Raw genomic sequence first — 12376 nt, forward strand, 5'->3', positions numbered from 1 at the left:
CCAGTGCTAGTGACAACAAGGTGATTTTTGATATTACACTGTATCCGGTAATACTGATTTTGCCACTGATGTCTGTCACCATGTGACTTTTTAGTGCTGTCCTATTAAAGGTTGCATTATAAAGTAGCACTTCTACATTAACTGCACTTTTATTCTACCATGCTATTCCCATTCCTCTTCATCAGAGCAGCCAGGCACACCGTTTCACATCAGCTTCCTCCATACCAACTGCCTTCCACTGATAAATGAGAGGATTAGTGACTGGTACACTTTATTAAAAAGTAATAACAATTTTTGTTGGCACCCTTCATGTGGTAAGGAGTGCCATGAATCACAGGATATTGGCTGTCTGTATCTGATGAATGCATCGTTTACCAGCCGAGGAGTTATTTAGTAGCAGCTATTAATTTAAATCACATTTATCTCACCCCCCCTTTAGCTTGGGTTGGGGGAAACACAAGCTCTGCAGTGGAAGGAAAGCTGAGAGTGAAGAATAATCCCTCACGGGATGGATACTGAGGAATTATATCCAAGAAATTTCCTTCAGCATGCCTGAAATGACCGCTCTGTATTTTGATACAGCTATTTGATAGGTATGCTGTTGTAGAAACTTGACTTTTGTGTTATGTGTTTTGTAATGTTAGCACCAATGGTGAGTAGCTGCAAGTCTCTGAGATGTTTATAAAACTGTGGTACCCAAGATATAAAGTGACCTTTACTGAGATTGTGGTCCAAAGAAAATTAGCTTATAGGTTTTTCCATTCAGCTTGTTATAACCCATAATTTCACTCTATTTAATGACCTTGGGATGTCAGCAAAGGAGGAAGTGAGGCAATGAGCCAAAGAGTCGGCTCAGGGAGGAGGTTGGGGTGGACGGATGTGTCAACAAAACATTGGAATAAAACATGGGAGATGGTTGTTCATTTCAAACCGATGCTCAGCATCTAACGTCACTTTTAGTCATGACCATTCCTTAACCTTTTCTGTGTTTGTCGTCGTAACCATGACAACAAAGAACTGCTGTCTGTCTTACGGCAATTTTCCTTTTGATCATGCCCCTGCGCCTTCACTTCATGTTATTGTGAAATACTGATGATGGAGCTCCTCTATTTTAACCAAAACCCATTCCCTAAACTTAAACCTGCTCCAGTACGTTAACCTTGCAAGGCAGTTAGATTCTCACGAGACATCATCTTGCAAAGCTCAAGCTATGTGCTTGTGGCTGATCCACAGACAGGCAGACCAATCAGCGTCTTGCAAGGAACCGGAGGCAGCTTTGCTATGCAGCGTTTGGTGTTTTGGGGGGATGAAAATTTACAAAGATATCCACAGACATATTAACTACATTGCTAGCTACACTAACTGATTTCAAAGCTTCTTAGACTGCGAACATTTGTGTTTAGGCCATAATAAATGGTTCATCCAATTGTAGTGCTACTAAATACTACTACTACATTTTTCCATACAGATTCAAAAGAAGACTTCCCAGATGGTTCTGTGTAACAACCACAGAGACATCATAGATGGAAACATTGCTTTACTTAGACCACATTTGCTGCCGTTACACGTTTTGACACTGATTGGTGGTATTTTTAACAATCGTACAACTCATAAAAATCCTATCGGCTACATTACAACACGTAGTATTGTATGTCACTGTCTCTCTTTGATATCCTCCGTGATCCCTTACCCACAAGACCGTGTCATGAAATGCTGGTGGTCCTTCATTTCCTCTTTCCTGTAGAAGGGTTTGAAGGCTATCTAAACATAAAATAGGAAGGGGAGGGGTCACGTAAACACATAACGGTCTTCGCCAGACGTATAATCAATTATTCAATACAATAACAATGTTTCAAGACAAAATCACTTGCCCACAGCTATGCATTTTGAATGTTGAGGCAGGCACACCTGAGCAGGAGTTGGGCAAAGAAAGATTAAATATCATGCTTTTTATGTTCTTGCTGAACAATTTGAAGACTCTAGAAAGACTTGGACTCTTGACTTTAAAGTCATTTGAAACTAGTATTTTAGTTGTAGGTGATAATTACTCAAATTTACTACAGAAATCCAACAGTTTTGACTGGACTATATTACTTGAATTTTCATGTACTCAACAGAGTATTGTATTATCCATACTGATTTTTACATTGGAACAATATTATCATTATCATTTACAGCAATGATATAAGGTAATACTCTCTTTTTATGGTAGTGAACTGTAGGAAAGGCAGCACATAATGAAAATGACTTCTGTGTGACCTTAAAGCTCGGGGCCACAACCCAAATTACCAGCTCCCCCATAAACAATCCAGGCTCATATTTACCATAAGTCTAAGCTTAAAGTTAATTAAAGAGGCAGACAGAAGCATTTAGGTTGGAAATGCGTGCACCTACAGCTCGAGCTTAGACTACGTCATGTTTGCTTAACCTTCCTGTGGACTCCAAAAGGTGCGTCTGGTAATTGAAACATAACAGAATTAGGTTACAAATGTCTAACAGAGCTCTGTGTGTACAGTAGAAGTCCATACACCGCTGAGCTTAGCACATGTTTTCATTTAATTAGTTTTTCATTTGGCCCCAAATGCCTTCTGTCAATACGGGCAAACAAGTGGATTTTCTGTGCGCATGACTTATGCCCAAATAAATGTGTTCATTTAGACGTTCTGCTACCCTAATTTGGCAAAACAATGAGAAGTGAGATGTTCATTCCTTCTAAACTGTTGTGGTGATTTCCTCTGTGACTGGATGTTATATAGCAAAAAAAAAAAAAAACTTTTATAAAGAAATTATGTAATTTTTATTTAATGATTTAATCTCTTCCCACACCAGCTGAGTAAGTGTGTCAAAAGCGAAGCTCAACGAAGTATGCTAAAAGCTAATGTACAACTGGCTGCAAAGTGCTATTGATCTTTTTGTTTTTTCTACCTTTGGTGTTAAGGAGGAATGCATCTCCCCTGTCAACTTCTTTCGCCTTCAAACTTCACTGCACACAAGCACCAACTCGGCGTCCTAGCAGAGAAACTTCATGAAGACCCAGCCGCAGCCACAACATCCATCGCGTGCACACTTTATTTTCTTTGTTGTGAATTTTCCCCATGCAACAGTTATATGAGAAACATATTATTTAAAAAATATTCACGGTGGCCTGCATATTTGTCTACCTGCCATTTTACCGTCGAAGAGTTATGTCTGCTCAAATACATTTGAGATTTTTTTTTGTGTGTGTGTGGTTTTGTATGTCATATCATGTTCACATCCAGCAAGCCAAGGAAATTGGACAAATAGTAAAGATCACTTTATTTTCACTGTAACTTTGAGGAAGTTGACTTTTTGACACTGTGAGGCCTTTTTTTTTTTGGTACATTGGTGATATATATCTGTATTCTTGCCACACTGTCACTCCGTCCTGATGATTAATGTAAAAGACTTTGACAGAATTCCAGGACTCACGTCCCTTCTGGGCGATGAGCGATAATCTCTGTGCTCCAGGCAGCTCTCGAGCAGGAAGGGAAGCTGCGTCGGGCCTCCTGTCCCAGGTGAAGAGCCCCAGGGGCTGGGGTGTAGAGCCTGGAGGCTGCCCAGGTGCTCACTGTTATTACTGACTGTCTGTCCCAGATGGGGAGAGAACAGCATAATATCAGTGGATGTAATGTTTGCGTTCAATGTCAGGTTGTGCTCTCGGTCTGTCAAGTTTGTCTGACTTTTTTTTTCAGCCTCTTGCTCTGACCTTTCTCACCCACGCAGACACTTTGCTCCGAAATAATGTGCAACATGACATTTTCATAACTTTCACTCCTGCTAAGCATTGCTGCCATTGTTTCCTACTTCATGTTGTCATTTTTACACCTTTTAAAACCTGGGCGAGACCTCGCTGCGTACATCCTGCCCGCATGAGCAAATTTTTTTGCGCGCCGACCAGCAATTGTTGTGAAAACACTCCACCGTTCACACATTAACCGACTCTAAATATCACGCTGGCTTCAAATTGACACCGAACACAATGCCGCTGTACTGTATCTGCGCTGTGAAGGAATGAAAGCTGGCAGAGAGGCAGCATAATTTCTAGGGCACAAAGTCGACACTAGATGGCTGCAGATAATGGAGAAAAGGAGCTAATGATACACACATAGTGAAGGCTGGGTGACAGAGAGAGGAGGGAGGAAGTGGGGATGAGAGAGAAAAAGGGGAGGGCGAGTAAAGCAACGAAAGGCTGGAAGGAAGATATTAAAAGAGAAAGAAAGAGGGAGAGACTAAGAGCATTATATTCACATACTGTATATTTTTTCATAGGAAGGTATATATTAATTTTAGATTTATTCACACACTGAAAAAGAAGTTTGCCATTTTACCAATTTTACGCAGTAATTTTCCACTGAGCATAATGCAAATGGCATAATTTTCTTATTATCTAACAAAACAAAGCGGCAAACGCGAAAGGAAACGTAGATATTTGTGCAGCAATATTTCAAACGGAAGCACGGCCATATTTCCTCTTTGTCTACGGAAAGATTAAGCTCCCTCGCAATCAATGGAGCAGCCAGAATATGTTTTATTGGGCGCATTACATTGCAAATGAATTGTAGAGCTCGATAAAAGCCAATTGGATAGGTGATGGAATATCTGCGAGCGTCTGTCTGACAATCGGTTATATTTCCAGAACATGTAGATTAATGGCGTTCACAGCTTGCTACATCTTGGGCATTCATTATACACACACAGACACACACACACAGAGACACACACCTAATTTTAAACCATTCAACACTCAAAGAAGGCTGTGGCGAGAGGGATAACAAGAGTCATTGATTATCTCTTTAAAAAAAAAAAAAAAGGCGAGAGGACGATCATCATCACACAGGAGGGGGGTAGTCTTTGGATGTAGTTTAAATATGGTCTCCCTGGTTCTGAAATATTTATCATCTTCAAAATGCAATCGCCGCATTTGCTTGGAGTTTATAGCATTTTCCTTTCGCCGCTGCTCGGGGGATAAATGGGGAAAAGGGGGAATATAAAGGATGTGTCTTTATCAGGATTGGCTCAGACAGACTTATTAAGCACTGCTGCGGTTCGTACAGTGGTGCAGACTCTTGTCTTAGGCGCAGATCACAGCAGGAACATCAGTGGAGAAATTGGTCTTATAAACTGGGTGGGTTTATAAGTAATGTAATATATTTCCATTGCTTTGGGACTTCTGTTTTATTTATGCTCTGCGATTTCAGGGGAAATATCTCCATTATTGAGATAAAGAGGCTGCTTAAAGGGTAGGTATGCTCAACACAGCCATGCACTGCGTCTCTATCCCTCACACATCTGAGAGGAATGAGAAAACTGCAGCCAGACAATCAGCCAACTAAAGCCACCCGAGGTTATTATTTAGATCGATTGTGTGCAAACCCCGCTGTGCAAACACTCCCACAGCCGAGTAAAAAAGAGTAAAACAGGTTTAAGCATTACCTAAACCAGTGTGTTACACAAACCGTTAAGACTTTCATTTAGCATACTCACATGTGCCTGATGGCTAGTCTTAAATTTTCACACAAGCATGTTTCCCTCCGAGTTCCAAATCGAGCATTATCAATATGTGCAGCTGGTAGTTTCACTCACAACAACGCGAGCAAGATGTCTGGAAAGCGGTAATTGAAATTATCCGGCCAGATGAGAGGAGCTTCAGTACCTGGCTGACAGAACGAGGGAAGGAAACTCATTTTAAGGTATATGGTTCGCACCCTTTTGTAAACAGGAAAGCGATGCCCGCGATGGCAGCTGAATGACAAATCTAGGAAGTATGTGTTGCCTGAAAGCTAATCCTGTTTTTGATTTCGCCGAGCCTGTGTGATGAGTTGTGCGGGACCTAGTTTTAGGCTCTCGGTCACTGCAACACACTGGTACTCTTGTGCACGAACAGGACCATTTGCTCACTGTGTGCTCATCCTGTCGGTGTAAGAAATTCAGAAGGTTTTAACCTTAGTACTCGATTTATCACTGGTTAACACTAGATTCATTATAACATATTTATACAGAAATAGAAGCAGCAGTGACTTGGTCTGGCATAACTATTCACACTTGGGAGGTGTTCCTAATCCTAATCCTAGCCATCATCAGGCCGCCTCAACTCTGCTCAAACTCCATGTCTTGACCAGACAGCGCCACCACACTGAGCCTCATGACCTCTCTTCAGGAAACAAGTAGGAGGCATCCATTCGTTCACCTTTATATAAAGTTTGTGGCCTTCTTACACTTCCCCTTTTATATTCCCACTTATTCTGTTTTCTCTGTGATAACTGGATTGGATACAGAAAACCAAATGATGCCAGATGCTGCTTTAATCAATTTGAATTAGCCTATTTAAAGAACTAAGTTAAACTTTTTTTTAACCATATTTGTTTTTATCCTTTTCAAGCACACACCATTAAAGCTAAAAGCTATAAATACAATCAATTTAGCATTTCCTTTTTGGCACTACACGGATACAAGCTTCACACAGAACTCAGGAGAACACATTTTCTCTGGTCCATGATCAAATATCGCATTAGCAGCTGCGCAAAGTCAGAGCGGCTGACACACACGCTCTTTGAGGGCGGCCTAACAATCTGCATACAACAGCTCTCCAAGAGTTATATTAGAATCTCCCTGAACGGGAATTTGATTCTTATTTCAGAACTTCAGAGGCATGTTCATTACATCGGCAAACAATATCCGGCAATGAGTGATCTGACATCGACAGGCTTTGTTGTTACAAAAATGCAAATACTCGCGATCCAGGACGGGGTGCAAACACAGAGACAACACGCATTGTTCCTTTCAGTTCAAATTAAGGCGAAAGCAAAGAAAAGTGGTTCCAGCGGGACGTGTTATCCCCTTCTCCGAGTTTATCCGGGTAAAGAAATGATTGGAGGAGCTGCTTTTAGACTGAAATAAACAGAATTATAAAGAGAATTGTGATAGCATTGTGTTTGGGTGAAACATCAATGCATCATTAAGCTTCGGAAACAAAGTTTTTTTTATGTTTTTTTCCTGGTTAATTACTCACTAGTTGACTCTTTTTAAATTCTTTTGGCATTACAGAGGGTGTCTCCCAAACAACATTCATTTTAATGAAAAGTGAAAATGTTCTTCCTAAATTGAAAGAACTAGCAGGGAGGAAAAAAGACTTTGCTGTGACCTTGTGAAAATCTGTATTTAGTTTTACCGGCAACACATTTGAGATATTTACAGGTCTTTCTGTTTAGTAAAGAAATATTTAAATGAAAGTTGGTGATCAGATTGTTGGTGTTTAATGCATGGATATGGATATTTCACTGCATATGCATTATATATCTGAATATCTGAATGTATCTGTGTTTTGCATAAGTTTTAATTAATAGGTTACTAGATATTGTCAGATGTTCAAAGTCGCAGGAGGACTACATTTCCAAGTTTTGACTGCCTTTAAAAGTTACTTTTATCACTGCAGTGCAGACTTTGTGTTTATTCTGTATTCAGGCAGAAATAATACTACAGGGAACAATGTATTTATCTCCTGATGTTGGAAGAAGGGCTCCTCTAGGGCTGGCCTGGGGCCTCAGTACCAGACAACAGGACAGGGACTCCCTTGTTACAGTGCCAGTAGCATATTCAGGGGGCAAACAAGCCCTTAGAAGAACAACTATTTGTGGACATGGCTAAACTTCCTCTAGTCTCTGTAAGTTTTTCATCATTCTGACATTGGGTTATTGTTTTTTGAAGTCGTGTTGATCGCTTCTGCTCCTAATTGTGGCATAGTCCACGAAGCACGGGTCCAAGTTGACTTCTAAGTAAATCCTAAATATCAAATCCAACAAGGCTGATTTAATTACATATATGGCCAGAGTGAAGGTTGCCTAAACAACGTTGCAGCTTTCAGTCATGTGATAATTATGTTAATGGCCCAAATGGCTCTCACAGGAACACACGCACAAACCTTTCCTACTTCACACTTGGCTGCCTAGAGAGATAGCGGGGCTCCTATAGTGGCCCGCGGCATAACAATATAGTATGCATATGACCTATGTTAATTAATGATATATCCATTAATATTAACGCACTGTGGTCAAGGTAAACGAAGATCAGAGTTAATTTAATTAAGTGCTTGGCTTCACTTCCTCTGGTTATGTTTCAGCGGTTTCATTCAATTCTGAGTTATTCATCAGCCACAGTTTTATAATACCTGTGTGGCCGGTCATCATTGATTGTAGAAAGAGGGGAAAATGTTGAAAGAGGTGAATAAAACTACCATATAGAGGAGTGATGTTCATATTGTTTGGTTAGTAGAAATGTTAAGCTCGATCTGAGGTGTTTTATTTCGTTTTTTCCCCCTAGTAGTTTCAGCCGACGGCCTTTATGGTACCAATGCAGACCAAGTTTTGAGCTTGATTTCACACGACGCTAACCCTGGTTTTGTTTTTCTTGTCAAGAACCTTATATTTTCAACACAATTGACCTCCCTTTCGCCTTGCTTGTTTTTATTATATACGTATATACATTTCCAGCAACATCAAGCCTCTGTTCCTCTCTTTCACTTTTTTCCACTGCGACGTGTGAGACGCGGAGGACGGCTAATTCCTGTTAGTCATGAGAGGTTACATGAATGATCCCTTAAGCCAGGTGAGGAGAGAGAAGGACAACGGCAATATTCCGACACAGGTTCTAGTTTCCAGACCATCTCGTGTTTTCTCTACGTCATGTTAACACTGCCATTCGATACGTCGGGCAAAGTAGACATATTCATTACAAACAACTAGTACAGCTTCTAACACCCCTAGCTAAGATCCAGGCCCAGATAATGGGCCGGGGAGAGGCAGAGGATGTCTTGTTGTTTTCTAAGCACGGTCATTATAACATTTAAAGGACAAAATAGGATTGCATGACTCGGTTGGGCACGGTTACAGCGTCAGCCATCTTGCATAGAAAACCTCCAGGAGACTCATAATTCAGGGGTCAAGTTGCCGTTTAAACGGGACGCTACACCACATGTGACAATTTCCAAGAAGGGACAGCACTTTTTATGTATCTTTTAAACATGCACTGTTTTGTCGCACTTTCTTACTTCATTGCTTTTCCAGGGAAACAGGGGAAAAGCTACTCCAACAGTGACTTAGAAGATTTAGAGAAATATACATTTATTACAATCAAAAATATAACCATTTGCTGTGTTTTAATGTTAACGTATTTGATTTTTACACACGCTTCGCTCTTTTTCATCCCACAACCAGGAGAATCAAGACCCAAACAAGTCAGAACAATTACTCATGCTCATTGAAAGCGGTGATATAGCGGCACATTTTCCCTCCCCGTCGCCCGCTCAGTGAAAACTGCATTTGTGCATATCTATGCATGGTTGGTCAGCCATATAGATGCTCATCTGTGTCTTTCATCAAGTTGACAGCTTTTTTTCTCCTCGGAAAGATAACATTTATTATAAGCGTAAGCAATACATATTGGCCCGGAGTAAGTTTGTGGCACATTCCCGCACCTCATAATCACGGCTGTCGGCAGTTAAGTATCCCCCATGATCTATTGACTCCATTTTTATTCACTGCATTTCCACCCTGGTAGGTAGAGGGAGGGAGTTAAGCTGAGAATGTAGAGCAGCCGTAATTCATAAAACGGGAGTGAATTAATTAACACGAAATAATAATAATAAAAAACAAAATAAAATCAACACAAGCAAGAAATTAAGAATTACTCTCATTTAAAAGCTCCTCTCTTTCATAAATGAATGCAGAATAAATGACGATTTAAAGTAATGACTTTACTGATGAACATTAATGAAGTGCAATTTTAGCCTCATTCAGATGAAATAAATAACATAAAGTACTACATGTGCCAGTGGTCTGCGCTGTGCTCGTCAGCATGACTCCAGTTGTACTTGGGCCGAGTTCATTACGTTATTGTTCTTTTGTGTTTGTGAAATATGCAAATCGGGGGCCTTAAGAGACTTGAACCTACAGCAATGAATAAAGAAAGAAATATAATGAAAGAATTCACCGGGAAATTAATGTTTTATTAATTACGTTTAAGATAATGTATGATAAGGCTAATTTTACTCCTTTTCATAAAACAAATCCGAGGGAACGATATCTCAGGAGAGAAACCGCGTCGTTCTTTAATTTATCACGAAATTAGCTTTTCTGCGCTAACTGCCGTCATGCCATGGGACTTCACATTGTGTAGTGTTGTGTTCTCATATTTTAATCACTCTATGGGAAAAGCACTCTCTTGCCCCCAGCATTATGCTAATATTTATTTTGGTTTGCATTACCCTGGTGTTTACAGCAAATGCGCTGGGGTCAAATGAGAGTCAGTTTAACTAATGTGATCAAGTTTCACATAATTTTCCTCCTCTTTTCTGTTTACTTACAGTAAAACACATCCTTAAATAACATCGGGATGCATTTGGGATGATGTGCATGCTGCGGCGTTTAAGCAAATTCCAGGTTGAGATCAATTCATTGGAATTACAGACACCAGAGGACAAAGAGCTGGCAACGCACGCTTAAAACTACAATGATTTAAAAAGATTCTCTTGTGGTGCGTCTTTTTGTTTTGTCTTTTCTTCACAGAAACCCTAACATGATAATCTCACATTGTCAGTCTATCTCTCAAAACAACAAAGCCTAATTGTCATGTGGGTTTGCAACATTTGTTTGGATATAGAGGGGAGGGTTGCCAGTTTTGCCAAGCCAGTATGCCATATGGCTTGTGCTGGTACGTCTCACAAGTGCCCCTTGTCGTATCCCAGCCTAGCGGCTTTCGATTACCTAGCTGTGGCAGCTCCTTTCCCAAGCTGCCACTACTTCTGGCAGATTATAATAAAGATGACTCTTTCACAGTGTGAACCGCTCTCTCGCGGCCAGGAAAGCAGACACACACACAGACGCACACAGAGATGTATAAAGTACTGGAGAAAAGTAGTGGAGTAGAAGTACCAGTACTATCTTGTCAAAATGACTTGAGTAAAAGTCAAAAGTAACCTTTCAGTACCTTACTCAAGTAGAAGTACAAAAGTATTCAAAATGTTTTGTACTTAAGTAAAGCAAGTAGAAGTATTGCAAGTTTTGCTACTTGAGTACTTCAGTAAAAGTAGAAGTAGAAGTAAAAGTACTGCATTAAAAAAAACAACAACAAAAAATCAGTCAAAAGTTTGAATACCATTTGGTTTATTATCAGAGCTCTTTGTACAATGAGTCTGTTGTGAAGTGCAAATACCATTTGGTTTGTTATTAAACAGCTTTGTAAAACAAGTTCTCAGTTTTAAGAAAAAGTAGGGCAGTAGTTTTACTGCTTAAAACAGGGCTCCCAACCAGCTCTTTGTGCTTCAAGTATTATTAAACTAAAACCAAAGTCAGAAGTGCACATCAACAGCATCAAACAAAAAAAAATATATAAAAAACTTTTCTGAGCTTCGTCGCCAACTCGAACCTTTCACAAGGATTTGCTTAAAGCAGCCAGTTAGGCAGCAAGAAAGTTTTTGTTTACCTCCTCGCCGCAATGTGAGGTGGTTGGTGTTGGTGTTGTTGATGGCGATACCTCGTGGTCTCCCTCTTCCATCCTGCCAGCATGCCAAGACCGCATTCTCGCGCATTCTCGCACATGTCGCGCATTCTCGCGCATGTCATTTGGCGCGCACAGTTGACACAACTGTGCGCGCCAAAGGACATGCGCGAGAATGCGCGAGAACGCGAGAATGTGAACAGTGAACATGTTCCATCATATCTGCCGATGACAGAGCCATCTAGCGCTCGGGCATAGAACCAAGTAACGAGTAACGAAAGCAGCACATGAAAAATATATCGGAGTAAAAGTATTAAATTCATCAGAAAAATGTAGTGCAGTAAAAGTACAAGTATGAGGAAAAAATATTACTCAAAAAAAGTACAGATACTGCATTTTAGTACTTAAGTACAGTACTTCGTTACTTTTACTTCGTTACTATACATCTCTGGACGCACACTGCACATAAGTGTACTCTGTTCATGCAGAACACACGCACACGCACCACACCGTGTTAACAGTGGGAGCTGGGATGTGTGCGTGCGTGGATGACTGAAATGTGAGGATTAATGGATATTTATATTTCATTATGTTTTTATACCGGCCACCGAATAATGTATCACTCTCTGGGAGATAGTGAAACATATGTCAACCCCTATCCACTCACAGATATAATTCAATTTGACTCTAAACGCACTGATCAAATCTTGTTAGCGTCCGATACGTCTTCCAAAAAGGCACGCAAACACAGTAGATGTTTCACATTTAGCAGTTATTGGAGCACATGTAAGGTTGTAACCCGGTTTAGGGAACCATTTCGGCCGTTTTTGAAAGATGGGCCAAAAAAAGTGATCACCAGAGAGTG

Source organism: Chelon labrosus, assembly GCF_963514085.1.
Source record: "Chelon labrosus genome assembly, chromosome: 12".
NCBI classification, from domain to species: domain Eukaryota; kingdom Metazoa; phylum Chordata; class Actinopteri; order Mugiliformes; family Mugilidae; genus Chelon; species Chelon labrosus.